The sequence below is a fragment of the Pomacea canaliculata genome, linkage group LG12, assembly GCF_003073045.1.
Source record: "Pomacea canaliculata isolate SZHN2017 linkage group LG12, ASM307304v1, whole genome shotgun sequence".
Lineage (NCBI taxonomy): Eukaryota > Metazoa > Mollusca > Gastropoda > Architaenioglossa > Ampullariidae > Pomacea > Pomacea canaliculata.
This window is the reverse complement of record NC_037601.1, coordinates 13,952,499-13,965,944: the sequence shown is the minus strand read 5'-3', so window position 1 is coordinate 13,965,944 and position 13,446 is coordinate 13,952,499. Positions and strand designations below refer to the sequence as shown.

At 46.4% G+C, this 13,446-nt stretch overlaps 1 protein-coding gene across 1 annotated transcript in view; it reads right to left on the bottom strand.

Annotated features, from left to right (window-relative positions):
- Positions 1-7,131, bottom strand: part of LOC112576771 — a 114,448-nt gene extending 107,317 nt beyond the window's left edge. Inside the window, 1 exon segment of the mRNA XM_025259460.1 lies at positions 6,998-7,131. The gene's annotated coding sequence lies outside the window, so the exon portion shown is untranslated.
- Positions 7,132-13,446: the final 6,315 nt, after the last annotated feature.

Sequence of the window (13,446 nt, the reverse complement as noted above, 5' to 3'; positions counted from 1 at the left end):
TGTAAATAAGTACCGACACTGTTTTAAGCTGGCGGAACAGAAAAAGGCAGGGGGTAGGAAGGAAGAAACCTTACTGGGGGGAAGGAGGGAAGTTGGGCTGGGGGTGAAGGGAGAGCCCGGCCATGAAAGCGAAGCAGGACTTGAACGAAGTCTTGGGAACCGCCAGCAGATTGCCTTTTGTGGCTGGCCGCGTGTCGTGCTGGCAGGCCACAGCCCGCCACTTAAGGGTGGGATTTACGGTGCCAGCTCGCTGACCCGCTATTGTGCAAATCCATCACAGTAGCTCGAGCGTGACCTCCCCTGTTCGCCTCCATCTCGCGCCACGACCTCCTCGCGCCCAGCACGTGCTTCTCGGGGCGGGGAGCCCTGCAACCGCTGAAGCCTGCAAATCTCAGTTTCCTTGTAGAGGTCTTGTGGATGGTGGGTGAATAAGTGGATGGCTGGTGGGTGGATTTTCTCGCTCAAGAGTGTGAGCTTCATTTACAATGCCCCTTGCCCTTTGGGTAGCCTCTGATTTATGGTCAAACCGACCGGTTCGATGAGGTGAGGGTACCCTAAGATTCTTTTTTGAAAAAATGACTAAGTACCTGTTCACCTTCAGTCTTACCTGTAGCGTTTCCTTTTTTTCTCTCATTCTTTCACACACACACTCTCTCTCTTGTAATCTTTTTCATGCTTTCAATCGCCTTCATTGTCATCTTCATCTTGATTTCTACCAACTTTAAAAAAATGGGTTCAGCATACTTAGGAACTCATCCATAAACACATTCCATCAGTATGTTAGCCACATACTTTTCACAGCCGCTCTACAGAATAATAAAGCTGAAACTCTACTACTTCCTGCTTTGGACCTTCCAGGCACTTTAATATATTGAAGTATCTATCTGTCATTCTGAGGTCAGCTGAGAAATACGCTTCATAATGGCACTACTGTATCCCTGTTGGTCATCTGATCAGCCCAAGGGACAAATTCACTCAGCGTCTTCAAAAGGGAAGCAGCCACAGTTCTCTCCCCCACTCCACATTCTCAATGTATTCCAGAAGCAAGGTCGTTAACGCTGAAGCATTAAAATTTATGAGTGCAGCGATCTTGAAAAAATCGAAAAATAAAGAAAGTGGAAGCTGGTTGACCAGGATAAATACTTCTCTGTAGAAGAAATGGAACATTAACCTTCTGTTTCAAAAAAGTGATTTGTCTCTCTTTTTCATCCATTTGACTTTTATTGTAATGTTTTTAACTTTATTGCACTTTCCTCTCACCTCCCGTCCTTCCTCTCACGAATCAATTTTTTTTAAATTTTATTTATTTATTTACTTCTCCTCTCCCGATGTCTCTATTTTCAAAATGGGTTGTGAACATGAGAACACTAGCTGATGTCCAGTAAAGACCACTGTTTCATGCGCAGAACAGTTTGCTACTTTATGTAAAAGCGTTCACTGCGCATGGGGAACAACTATTGTCTGAGCCTGTTCCCCCATGTACCGTCATGACACCAGTCACATCGACTTTCTCTTTTCCCTCATCATTTGCTATGCAGACTCCTTCCGCTCAGTTTCTCCCCACCCCAGAGGAGTTCAAAACATCACTGTATCAAAACATGAAGGAAAAAAACAGCGATGGTCTCTTTGGACCCAAACTTCAGACCAATTTCTACGCTCCTTTCATCTCCTGGAACAGCGGTCTTTCTGCTTAATAAATAACAGTCACTCAAGCGAAACTGCTCTTTATAGTTCGCTGGTGATCTCTCTGCTGTCGGCGGGAATGAGATTACAGTCATTAGGTTATTTCACGAACAGGCCTCGTCACACGGAGCTTGTCAACAAGGCGCTCAGAGTCCAACTCTAGGACCATGGCTGCTCGAGAGACACGTCCACCAGGACAATGATGTACCCCTAAATGAGAATAAAAAGGGAAAAAGGAGGGAGGGCTCAATTACTTCAAAAGACTCTCTGATAATAAATTGTTGTTTAGGGAATTCGGATGGCTGAATAGTTGGTGGTGTTTGACTCCGAATCAGCAACTGAGGCTTCAGTGTGACACGGCGAATTTGTCCACCCTGGCAAAAAGAATGCTGACATATCCAGAGAGATGCTACGTTAGCCAGAGGTAAGAACTGAACCCACAGCCACTGGTCCTCGCTATCTGGGTCACAGTCACATTGGCGTTTTTAGCCTCTCGATGAATTCCCCACGTGACAAACACGTCTAATTTTAGTTACTCATTCGACAGGGGATCTCACTCATGTACAGGGTTCAACGGGGCTCAATAAACATTCCCAAACTCGCCACGCCTATTTTTCAATGTTTAATGTCTGGATACACCGTTACAATAAACAGTTTACTATCTTACTCTTACTTGTTGTAGGTTCTGGCCTCTATCAGTCTGGAGCCTCTTGTGACCGGGGTAATCTGGGCAACTTCCGGTTATGCATACATGACGCGTAACTAGCAAAATCTGCATGACTAAAAAAATAAGCATCCTCTCGACAATGAGGCGAGGGAACAGGACGCCATCTTGATAAATGGCGTTATTCGACCGTGGCCAACAAACGGTTCCTTCATCGTTATCTCTCTCCATCTTGCCACCAGCTTTCCATAACGCAAACTAAAAACATTACCAGCGCCAAAACCAGTAGAGCGGGTGGGGATATCGGGTGCCTCCACAACTCGGAAGATACTGTCGATGAGGTTCGCTTCAATCGCGAGTTGCAATCTGGGAAGCTCTTCGACCTACAGTCTCAATTCTGGTTCGCTGATCAATAAACACAATATTTCTTTGTTTAAAAATTCAGTTTAAAAAAGCAGTCCTCTAGCTCACAACAAGGCATCGCTCCAAACCTCAAGCATCTGTAGATGAAGACAACAACCTATAATGACAATGACTAACACAACCGACTCCTTGGTTGAGGTGAAGGCTGCTTCTCGTCAATTAACCCAGAGATCAGTCTCTATACATATCTCTGATAAAAGACTATTTCCCTTATCGTTCATTTTGCATCCCACCTCCCTTTGACCATTTTCCATAAACAATCGAGCAAAAATAATCATTCTTTCGCTTGGCTTAAAATATATTCCTTTTCTCGTTTTGGGCTGAAATCGCGTGATCTGCATGAATAATTTTCATCTAATCAAATAGGTTATCCAAAAATATGCAATGTGAGCGACAGTAACAGGTTCTCAAGGCCCGGGGGGCGGAATATTCGGGTGCAAGGGAAGTAATGCGTGTCAACCGCCGAGGCAGATACGTCCTTGAACGCAAAATGAATGCAACAGGTGGATTAAGACCTCAATTTATTTCTTTGTTGTTTTTTATCCGAGGCCCCCCATGAATGTTCTCGGTGCCAGGAACGACTCGACAGCAGATGCTGCTTGGGAAGGATCTCGTGGGTTAAAAGGAAGAAGGAAGAGAGAGAACTCAGACTTTTATTAAATAGGTCTGAACTCATTTCAAGATTACGAATAAAACCATCATCATGGCTTCTTTCAAAAACTTGGATTTATTACCCTCAGTGATTTATCTTCCATCTGTGTATTCTTTCCTTCTTTCCTTATTCCTTAAGTGCTTCTCTTACTTCATTTCCACATAGTTCACGTGGTTCTCGCGCGACGGTATATTAGAGAAACAATCTCATTTACTCGATTTCTTAGCCTTGCAGACATATCTCATCTGCCAACCTTCAGAATTATTTTTTTATTATTTTGCACAATGCACCTGGTCACGTTTTCCTTGTCACGCGCATTTTTGCCTCCACACTCATCATTTTTATCTGCCGACGCTTGCTTTATCATCGGAACGGTGCGCGCCGCCATGCTTACTTCATGCGATCGACCTCGGTAACCCCGGGGATAGGACCTTGTCACTGGGGGCTGGAGTAGCCACGAGCTGCCGTCATAAGCCATGGGGGGATTGAACTGCGCCCAGGGAGACGCGCGCCGGTGCAGCAGCAGGTCGGGATGTGCAAGATTGCTGCGCAGATAAACGTTTGTGCACGTGCAGGCAGCCAGCGCGCGTGCGCGAGCTCTTTGACCAACGGAATGTCAGCGCCAAGTCCCCCTTCCACTCACCGTCCCCTTCCCCGCCATCCACCACCACCACCACCACCACCCCATCACCATCTCCTCCATCCGCTCCGTCCCACCCAGCAAACAAGCATCACTGACTTTTTTCTTTTTGCATCCTTTGCAAGTCGCGAGCGTGCAACAAGCCGCTCTGGCACTGCGAATGACATCGCCTTCCACGTGCCAAGGTTGGCACACACCGAGCTACGTGTTCGCTTTTTGAAGATGCCACACAGCACAAGCACCACAGCAGCAGCAACAACAATTTTCATCCCCCAACACCCTTCCATCATCAGTTTACTGGTCGACGTGGAAAGGGAAGACAGAGCAGGGTCTAACGAAAAGCGGACAAGTGATAACAGAAAATGAAAATAAACTCCAAACTGACAATGTTCCCCTGCTCCCCTACCTCCCAACCCTCACACCCTTCGTCTGCCACTTTCGTCGCCAGGGATGTGCTGCTGACAATGGTTTAAATATCGTATTGATTGCCTTCCCTCAAAAGAAGAACTTCTCTGTTTTAGATGACGCGTCGAGGAATACAGCGACTACAATTAAAATCGCCGAGGGCTTGTCCATGGTATAGTTCATGTCTTCTTTGTCCTTTAACAATCTTTCGTGACAAATCCTTCCCTTTGAGGTACTTCTCGTGTTCACCCCTTAACACACTTAATAACAGTAGGAGCCACCTCTTTGGTGTTGTTAGCAAGGTCGCTGAAGTGAGAGAGTTCAGAAGTGCAGCCTCCCTCCTACTTGACCTTACGCGACCTTCTTTACAGCCTCGTCCTCGGCAAGATCTCGGTCATCAAGGACGCAATTCATCGGTCAATAGGTCTAGGGCATAGAAACATTTGTTCTTGAGAATAGGGGCAACACTTCTACAGAAACCTGCTTTCAAAAAATCCTCAAAGGCAACAACAATTAAAATGACAAATACTCTCAACGAATGGTTTTCTCAAACCAAAGCCAGAACCTCTTGTAGTCATGGCATCAGCTTTCTCCTCGACATCCACCCTCATGACCACCCCGTCGTAAAACAGGACAGTGACATCCGTCTAAATCAGAGATCGACAGATTTGTTTGTGAACCGTTATTACTATTACACAAAAGCCGTGCAGGCGGTCCAAGACATTTGTCAGCGTTGAGCCTGGTGTGAAGCGCCACCATCCGTGAGGTCATGTAGCACGGATTTGATTGGTGGGATCTGACAGCTGCGCGTCCTCGCTGCGTATCGACCGGCCAGATGCGCAGCTAAATCTAGGCCCCGCTCCGCATGCATATCATGTCGAGTTAGTCAAAGGTATAGTTTCGTATTTATTTGATTAACTTCGTATGACTGATGGCAGGGCTTCTGGCTCCCTACAACGAGGTTCGCTGACACTAACTGCTGAACCTTTCTTTGCTGTCGCCGCCCTTATCCCCTGGAAAAAAATCATCTACATGCCTACTCCTCCCATTTCTGTCTATCGAGTTTAAAGACTTATCTATATGTCAATGGTTGGCGGTGACTGATGGAAGTCATGGTGAGTGGATTGTAAAACTGAATGGCGATGATATTCAGAATCCGAAGGGCAGAGTCTGAACGTTTGATGCTGACATCCACGGATTTGGGGCACTGCCCTGGCCCTCGACTTAATCTCACTACAGAACACATTGTGTGGGGTACAAATGTGCTGCAGGATACACAAATATGCTGCAGGATACACTAATGTGCTGCAGGATAACGGTGGAGGTAATCAACAGGAGCCTGCTGCTCGCTCATCTTGAGGATCTGTGTGTCATCATCACTGGTTTGTACAGGCGTGGCGTCGCTGCTGGCGAGCGTGTGTTTGTGTGGCTGCACCGAGTGCACCAGCTTTTTTGCAGGAAACAGACAAAAAAAAAAAGCTAGAAAAAATAAATGATTTGCAATTGAGGCGGCGATGTGAAAAATCTCCAGCCAGCAATGCCCCACGAATTACACGATTGGCACGCTCTGTCTGCATCTCACTATCTCACTCTCACACACACCCTCTCTCTGATACACACTCCCTCTCTCCCTCCCACCCACACACAAACACACGCTCTCTCTCACTTTTTTCACACACACATGCATTTTCTCTGAATCACACACACACACACAGACACACTCTCAAACGCACACATAACCAAACACTCTCACTCTATCTCATACACTGATTAACATCTTTACGGTTTTTGATTCTGTAAGCCACACTAAGTGAACTACAATCTTCTATCTCTCTTTCTCCTCTCCTTGCTCTAGCAGCCAATGACCTGTCCAGCTTTGTTCAAACATCAATATCCACTGGCGCTCACGCCTCCTCACGAAGTTCAGACACTCATTATCCAAGCCACGGTGAAGAGAGTTTGAATCGAGTCCAGGGGTCATCGCAAGCAAGGAGAATAATAGTCACGTGGCTGTGACAGCCATCAGTTGTGTGCTCGTCAAATAGCAAACTACCCGCCACCCGTGAATGGCAGGCTGGCAGGAGACAGAGCAGCTGCAGTGACCACCAGCTGCGTGTGGCAGCTGCATGCACCATGCACCCACGGACAGGATTCAAACAGCGATCAAACGAGACAGAGAGAAAGGAGAAGGAGGAGTGTGTGAGAAAAGGGATTTCGAAAACCAGGGAATGCGGAAGAAGTTCACCACAACAGGAAATTGCTCAGACTCAATTACTCGTTACAGCCTCACACACCCTTCATTAACACACAGACACACATCCGCACACACACACATGGGGGATTGGTCTTGGAGAGAAAGAAAGAAAGAAAAATTCACACGCCTTAACTCTGGCAACTGGTGTGGTGTTCTTTTCCGCCAGGAAATAAATAAACTCTTTAAAAAAATATTTCTCTACCATACCTCCTAAAGACAGGAAATGAAAAAATAAAGCATGCAAAGAGGAATCAAAATTAAAAAAAATAAACTTACCTTCTGAGCTAAAGAGTAGTGATGATATCCATCTGTGCTATCTGCAACTTGGGCGTAATCGTCGTTGGTATTCGGGCAACTGTAGTGCGAGTACCCGTCGCCACCCAGGCTGTAATCCGGTTCGTTGCGCACGCTGAACACCCCGTACATGTTGTTCGGGTGGCTAGAAGCTCTACGCTTTCCTCCTGCTTCGTGCCCCACCACAACAACGAAGACACCAAGAACCGAGAACAACACTCGTCCAGAAAAGTATTTCTCTTCCTCCTAGGTATTTATTCACTCACTCGCTTTAGAACCGAAGCCATGCCATCACTCCAGCCGTGGCGGCTGCAACGGCCGCTGCCAGGAAACTGTGCTTAACCGGCTGCTGCCTCCTGCTCCATCATTTGCTCTGGCCGTCGATACCTCAGTTTTTAAAACACCTTTTGTCTGGTAAGGACACCGACGCCAGGAGCACGTTGTTCCACCGTCGTGAGGATTTCAAAAAGGAGGGACAACCAACCAATTCTTCGCGACACGGTTGTGCAAAAAAAGGAACAATCCCAAAACAGAATAATCAACAACAGCTTTGAAGAAGGCAACAAAAGTTGTTGTTTCCGTTCGCACGTGATGTTCGTACGTTTAGTGGGCGTCGAAACGATCGTTGATGGTCGAGAGAATGATATCATTCGTGCGGATCCCCCCCGATAGCAAGAGCTCTGACACCTCTTGGACAAGCTACTCCCGTCAGTTGTGAGTGGTCTGGCTTCACGGTAATTAGACGAAACTCCGGTACGGCGCACGGCGAGCTCGGCTGGGCGGACTGTGCGTGCGTGTGTGTGAGTGAGAGAAGGAGGGGTATGTATGGGGAGGGGGGGTCCACTAATGACGCCTGCTCTCCTCCCTTTGCACGTGCACCATCACCGAACCAGGAAGCACGCAGTTAGGTCTTCCGCCTCCTTCAGTATCACAATGATTATGATGATCTTCACCTTGGTTAGGAAAAGAAGAACGAAAGAAAAAAAGGAAGGAAAAAAAAAAGTCGTCGCACATCTGGCAGCTGCGGGAATGGCTTGAGAAGCTTGTTCCCTCGAAGAACTTCCAGACACCACCAACCTGACACCCTGTTTTCTCATCGGCTTGCAGGAACTCTGCGAGGGCCGCGATGGTTTCTTGAGCAAAAGTCGACGTCAAACCTCTTAAAGTCCCTGCGGAAATGACGAGGCACGAGGGCTGCTTTGAAAATTGTTCAGAGCATATCCTGGCGGCTGCTTGGCAAATGTCACGCCGGCCGACTGTTCCCTGCTTCTTGACTCATTCACAAAAAAAAATAAGTGGGTGGGTGATGGTGGGAAACCCGGGTACCCGGCTTGTTTAGGAGAGAAAGCCAGAACAGGTAAAAGACACACCCAGCAACATCCGTTTCCGTCACGGGAATTTAATTATATCTGGTGCTGATTCAGCAAAGCAGTTGCTTAGCTGTTTCTACCCGTCTCTCTCTCGACAATTCAATATATACTTCCAAAAAAACTGTTCAGACAAATGTTGCGAACGGCTTTTGCCCTTTGAAGTTATTTTAAGCAGCCAATGATGTCACAGGTACACGACGGTTTGAGCCGTTTGGCCTTGTTTGTTTGAGAGAATCTTTTATGTCTCCAGGCATCGTGGGAGAAATACTTCTCCCTTTCCTCGTAAGAAATAAACAGACTTTAGTCTTGCGAAACTGCCTATGTAAGTAAAGGAAGTTTTGATATAAACCTTCAGGGACTATCAAACGTCATCGGAACTCGTAAAGCTCTTCAGCTCCAAACTTCCTGTTCCGGGAGAGATTCGTTTTTGAAAGATTGCTTTTTTTGTGATTTGCATAACTTCAGACGTCTTGCGTTCTGTATTATTTTCTGTTTCTCCGTTTCTTCTCAGCACTGCCGTTCGTGGGAGGAACGCAGAGGAAACTTTACGCCGGCTGTACAGTCTGGAATTGTCGCTACAGTTTCGCCCTGTCTGTTTACACTTTCTTGCGCATGTGCCGTTCGCCGGAAGTGAAGGACGCACCGGCCGCTGATATCAATCGTCGACAGCTCGTTCTCAAACTGACAGCTGAGCGACTGCTCGCGGTCCGCTGTGGTTAAACACAGACAAAACAAAACACCTTGGAAGTAGCGCCAGGGGCCGCCACCCTCCCGGTCCTGCGAGCATGCGCAACTGCACGGGAGTCACTTCCGTCGCGAGCGTTTGTTTGTCTCGTCCGCTCCGGAACGCGTGCACGTAGCTAGAAGCTTCCCCACGATTCCTCCTCCGCAGTGTATCTTTCCGTCTTTCTCTCAGTTTGCCAACAGGTCAACTTATCTCTCGCGGTCACAATCACAAGCCGGAATGGTGGAGGGGGTCCAGAATCCAGTCACTGTCGTCCCTAACACCTTTTGAAGAATATCAACCGCAACTATTTCCACAGTGCGGAGGTATAAATTACTCCTGTTAGCCCTTTCCGTGTTAGGGTGGCGTTCTTGAAAGTTGGAATGAAATATGAAATTATGAATCACAATTTTCTGCAGAAAATAATCACACGTCACTCGGTGCTTTAAAAAATCCTTTATAACCGCGGATTTTTTTAAAAATATTGTTATCAAGCCTTTTTGTCCAGTTCTCACTCTCAGTTAATGATTCATACACCTCCTGCTGCAGACATTCAGATTTCCGACTTTTCCTTTCCTTTCTTTTCCTGGCTTTTTTCCCCCAGTCTGACATTAATTTGATTTCTCCTCGCTGTCCAAGCCTACCTTTCCTGCAACCAAATGGTTTTCTGGACAAAATTCTGTAATCAGATTTTTTTGGAGTTTCTGCCCACAAAGCCACACCTTATGTAAATCTGGTGAAGTAAAATCACGGGAGGAAAACGTTTAAAAAAATGAAAATAAAATCCCTGCATTCATTCCATTTCTCGAACACAGAAACGATTGAGAGAAGAAAATTTCCCACGCTACGTGGCGCTGTCAGGGATAGAAAAACGATCGACGGTGGGGGAGAGAGAGAAAAAATAAGTGCCAGGCAGGAACACTAGAAGCCCCCCAACTCTTCACACTGAACCTGTGAAACACGATTGTTAGTGACCGCGAGAGGTCACGTGTCACCAGAGGTTGACCTGGTCAGGAAGAAGATGGCGCGTGGCGTGCACGTGCACCGCGTAGTCAAGAACGAAAGTAGCAACCACCTTGTTTCTCCTCCTCCCTTCTGTTCTCTGCCGTGAGGAAATGCACGAGTGGGGGCTCTCGCTGCCACACGGATCTGGTCTGTCGCTCAGACTGGCAACCACCGACGAGGAAGAAGAAGTGAGTAGACCGCGATGTACGCTGGGAACGGAGCGAGCGTTACGTTCACCTCGTGACCGACATGCGCTTTCAGAAAAAAAGAGAGTGCTCACGCGCGGGCTGGGGAAGAGGGGAGTGGAGGTTCTCTCTATGAATAAAGGCGATGGTGACCTCGTCAACTTCCGGTCATACGAGAGCATAACGTACAAGTATCTGTGCAGAAAGATGGAGACGACAGATCAAGCTGACGTGAGACCCACGCACCGACTGGCTGGCTGGTTGTCTGTCTGGCCCGTGGCAGAGAAACATGTGGCTGAGAGAGATGGGGAGTTGTGGGAAGGTTGCAAGGAGGTTGGGGAGGAGGAGGAGGAGTTTGGCCCGCGTCGGCTTTTCACTGATGGGACCTGTCACCGGTTCAAGATCTTTCACGGCGGAACGTATAGCAGACGACTCACCCGGCTTCCGGTTAACCTGATTGAACGTGTCGTCCCTCTGCCGGGAGGGTTCAGGCGAACCGGGGAGGTACTGTAGGTCTCCTCCCAAGCTGCCAGCGAGCGAAGATGAATTCGTGTTCTCAGACGCGCTGCGTTGTTTGATATTTTCCTCTAGTAACGATTTCAGAAAACAAAGAATGGGTATGGGGTGGGGGAGATAAAGCTTTTCGCGTGGGGCGATAATCCCTGACAGACAATTCAGCCCGCCCGCTCACAAACGGGTGGGAAAGTGGCCGGCGTGAGTCGGGTATCGGGTGGCAGAGGAGTTGTGCAGGCGGGTGCCGGCGGCTGCAAGGCTGACAATGCTGACGCTCATTAAAACTTTGGGAGGGTGATGGGGAGTGTGAGGGTGGGGTGGTGGAGGAGGTTGAAGGAGGGGGAGGAGGACTGGGGTGCCGGGCATGTGGCTGGCGTGCAGTAGAACTCCGCATGTACATCCACGCATGCGCTGTGCTGCGGGTTGTCGTGATGTGTCTGCAGCAGCAACAGCAACAGCAGCAGCAGCTTCGCTCGCGGTGAATGATCCACATGACCTTGCTGAGAAAAGCTTAAGTGTGTGGATGGTTTGATGAATGGGAGTCCAACCCTTTTTCTTTCTTTCTTTTCTCTCCGTAAAGATAAACCTGATATTGTATATGATGTGTGTGAGCGAGTGAGAGAGAAAAAGTGCGTTCTTCCAGAATACCTCCGCCATAATCATTTTTCCAAATGACTATCTTTATCAATGACAAGCCGAGTTCTCTTTCTCTTACATTATCTCACATCTGAGGACTACAAGCTTTTAGTAACATCGACTAAGACTTCTTAATGGTATTCGAATCAAGGCCAATTACCAATTAAAATATACATTCTACATGTTATTAAGACACACCAAGGTTCACTAATGAAGTTAAGAGCTAAGTTTAAAGTTAAAATAGGTTCAATAACCTTGCAATATTAACCTGTGGCACGAACCTTTCAGTGGTTCATTGTGTCTAATGCAGGAATTATGAAGGCCAAATCCATCCTTTTCTTTCCTCTGCCATTGTACTTTCCCGTTGCTGCAGGATGAGTAGGTTGAGTTTTGCAATGAGTGGGAAACAGAAGGAAGAAGATAAAAAGGTGATGAAGAAAAAGAACTGTTTTAGTCTGGCATCGTTTTATGATTAATATTTTAATTTAGATCGCAACTTTTGCAATAAGTATCTACCTTTTTGAGTTTGATGTAAAGTTTGAGTTTGATTAAATAGCGCACTCGTCTATCGCCCTCTCTGGCCTGCGATTTTATTCAGTTGCTCTGATAATCACTACCAATGTTCGTCTCTCATAACCTCTTTCATCTGTACCGAAGCTGTATCATCGAAGTTTCATCCTAATAAGATGGAATGTCTCTCAGTCCTCAGCTTCGTCGTCCTCTTTATATTTTTGTATTATTATGTTCTGTCGTCATCTCTGCAGACTGTTGTCGATGTTAGTTTTTGTAGCCTTCATTTCACTTTGTTGTTGTGTTTACATTCTGGATGTCACTCAGAACGCTTCATCTGTCCATCACCGAAAAACAAAAACTCGGGATTACGGTTCTTGACGCCAAAAATCAATATGGCCACCCAAGCGGAAGGACGACGGTTGACTTTTTAAATGTGAAGCGAGAGCAACTGGTCGGCGTCCTCGTTTCGAGGCAGACGACACTCTAAACGATGAAAAATCCGTTGTAAATTGGGCTGAAAAACGTTGGGGGAAAAAATACTACAAACTCTATCATTTGAAACACAAAACACATTCTAGTGTAGTGATGTCACTGGCTTGCCGCACTATAATTACCGCAAACAGTTCATCAAGGGAGGGGGACAAAAGCTCGTTGTGTTCGGGCCTTGGGATGCGAAATTGAACAGGAATGCAATGCAAACGTCGATGGCGGCCATTTATGATGAAAACGGCGTCGTTCGTGAGCAAGTCATAAAGGACTTTTTTTTGGTTGAAAAAAAATGGAGATCATTGTAGAGTTCAACAGTGCATTCAAATGAGCCCACCATCATGTCGTAATTCGATGCTGCAGTTGCCGTTCGTAATTCCTGTTGAAATCGATAGAAAAGTGCACGCGACGGTTCGTAATGGAGATCGAAGGATTTAAATATGAAATGCACGTTTACCGGCGAATAACATTTCCTCTCACGAGAATTTCATCTTAAGCTACTCATCTGTAATAAATGTCCACCAACAACTAAAAAGCTGTGTATATTTCAATTATAGGCATTGTAAATTGAGAAGGAAAGGAGAAAAACAAAAGACTGAGAGAGAGAAAGTACAACAAAAAGGAAATGCAGGAAGATGAAATTCAAGAAAATAAGTAGGACACACAAAAACAAAATAGAAAAAATTACATCTAAAAAAATCTAAATTAAATTAAATTCTTTCTCTGTTCTTTATTTTTTTTAAACAGAAAAAGCAGAGAAAATGTTGAGGATCTTTTTTCTTTTTATTTGTTTTTATGTAAGCCACATCTGTTCAGCTCTTCCTCTGTTTTGACAAGCTAAGTGTAGCAGACACAAGCAACCATCAAGACAGGCGACACACCTCACTCTCAATATCCTTTATTTAAAGAAAATACAAAAAACAACCTCCATCAGCGGCAAACACAACCACCCCAAACGCTGGGATGCAAAGCCGTCCGGCACAAACTGTTTGGCAATCA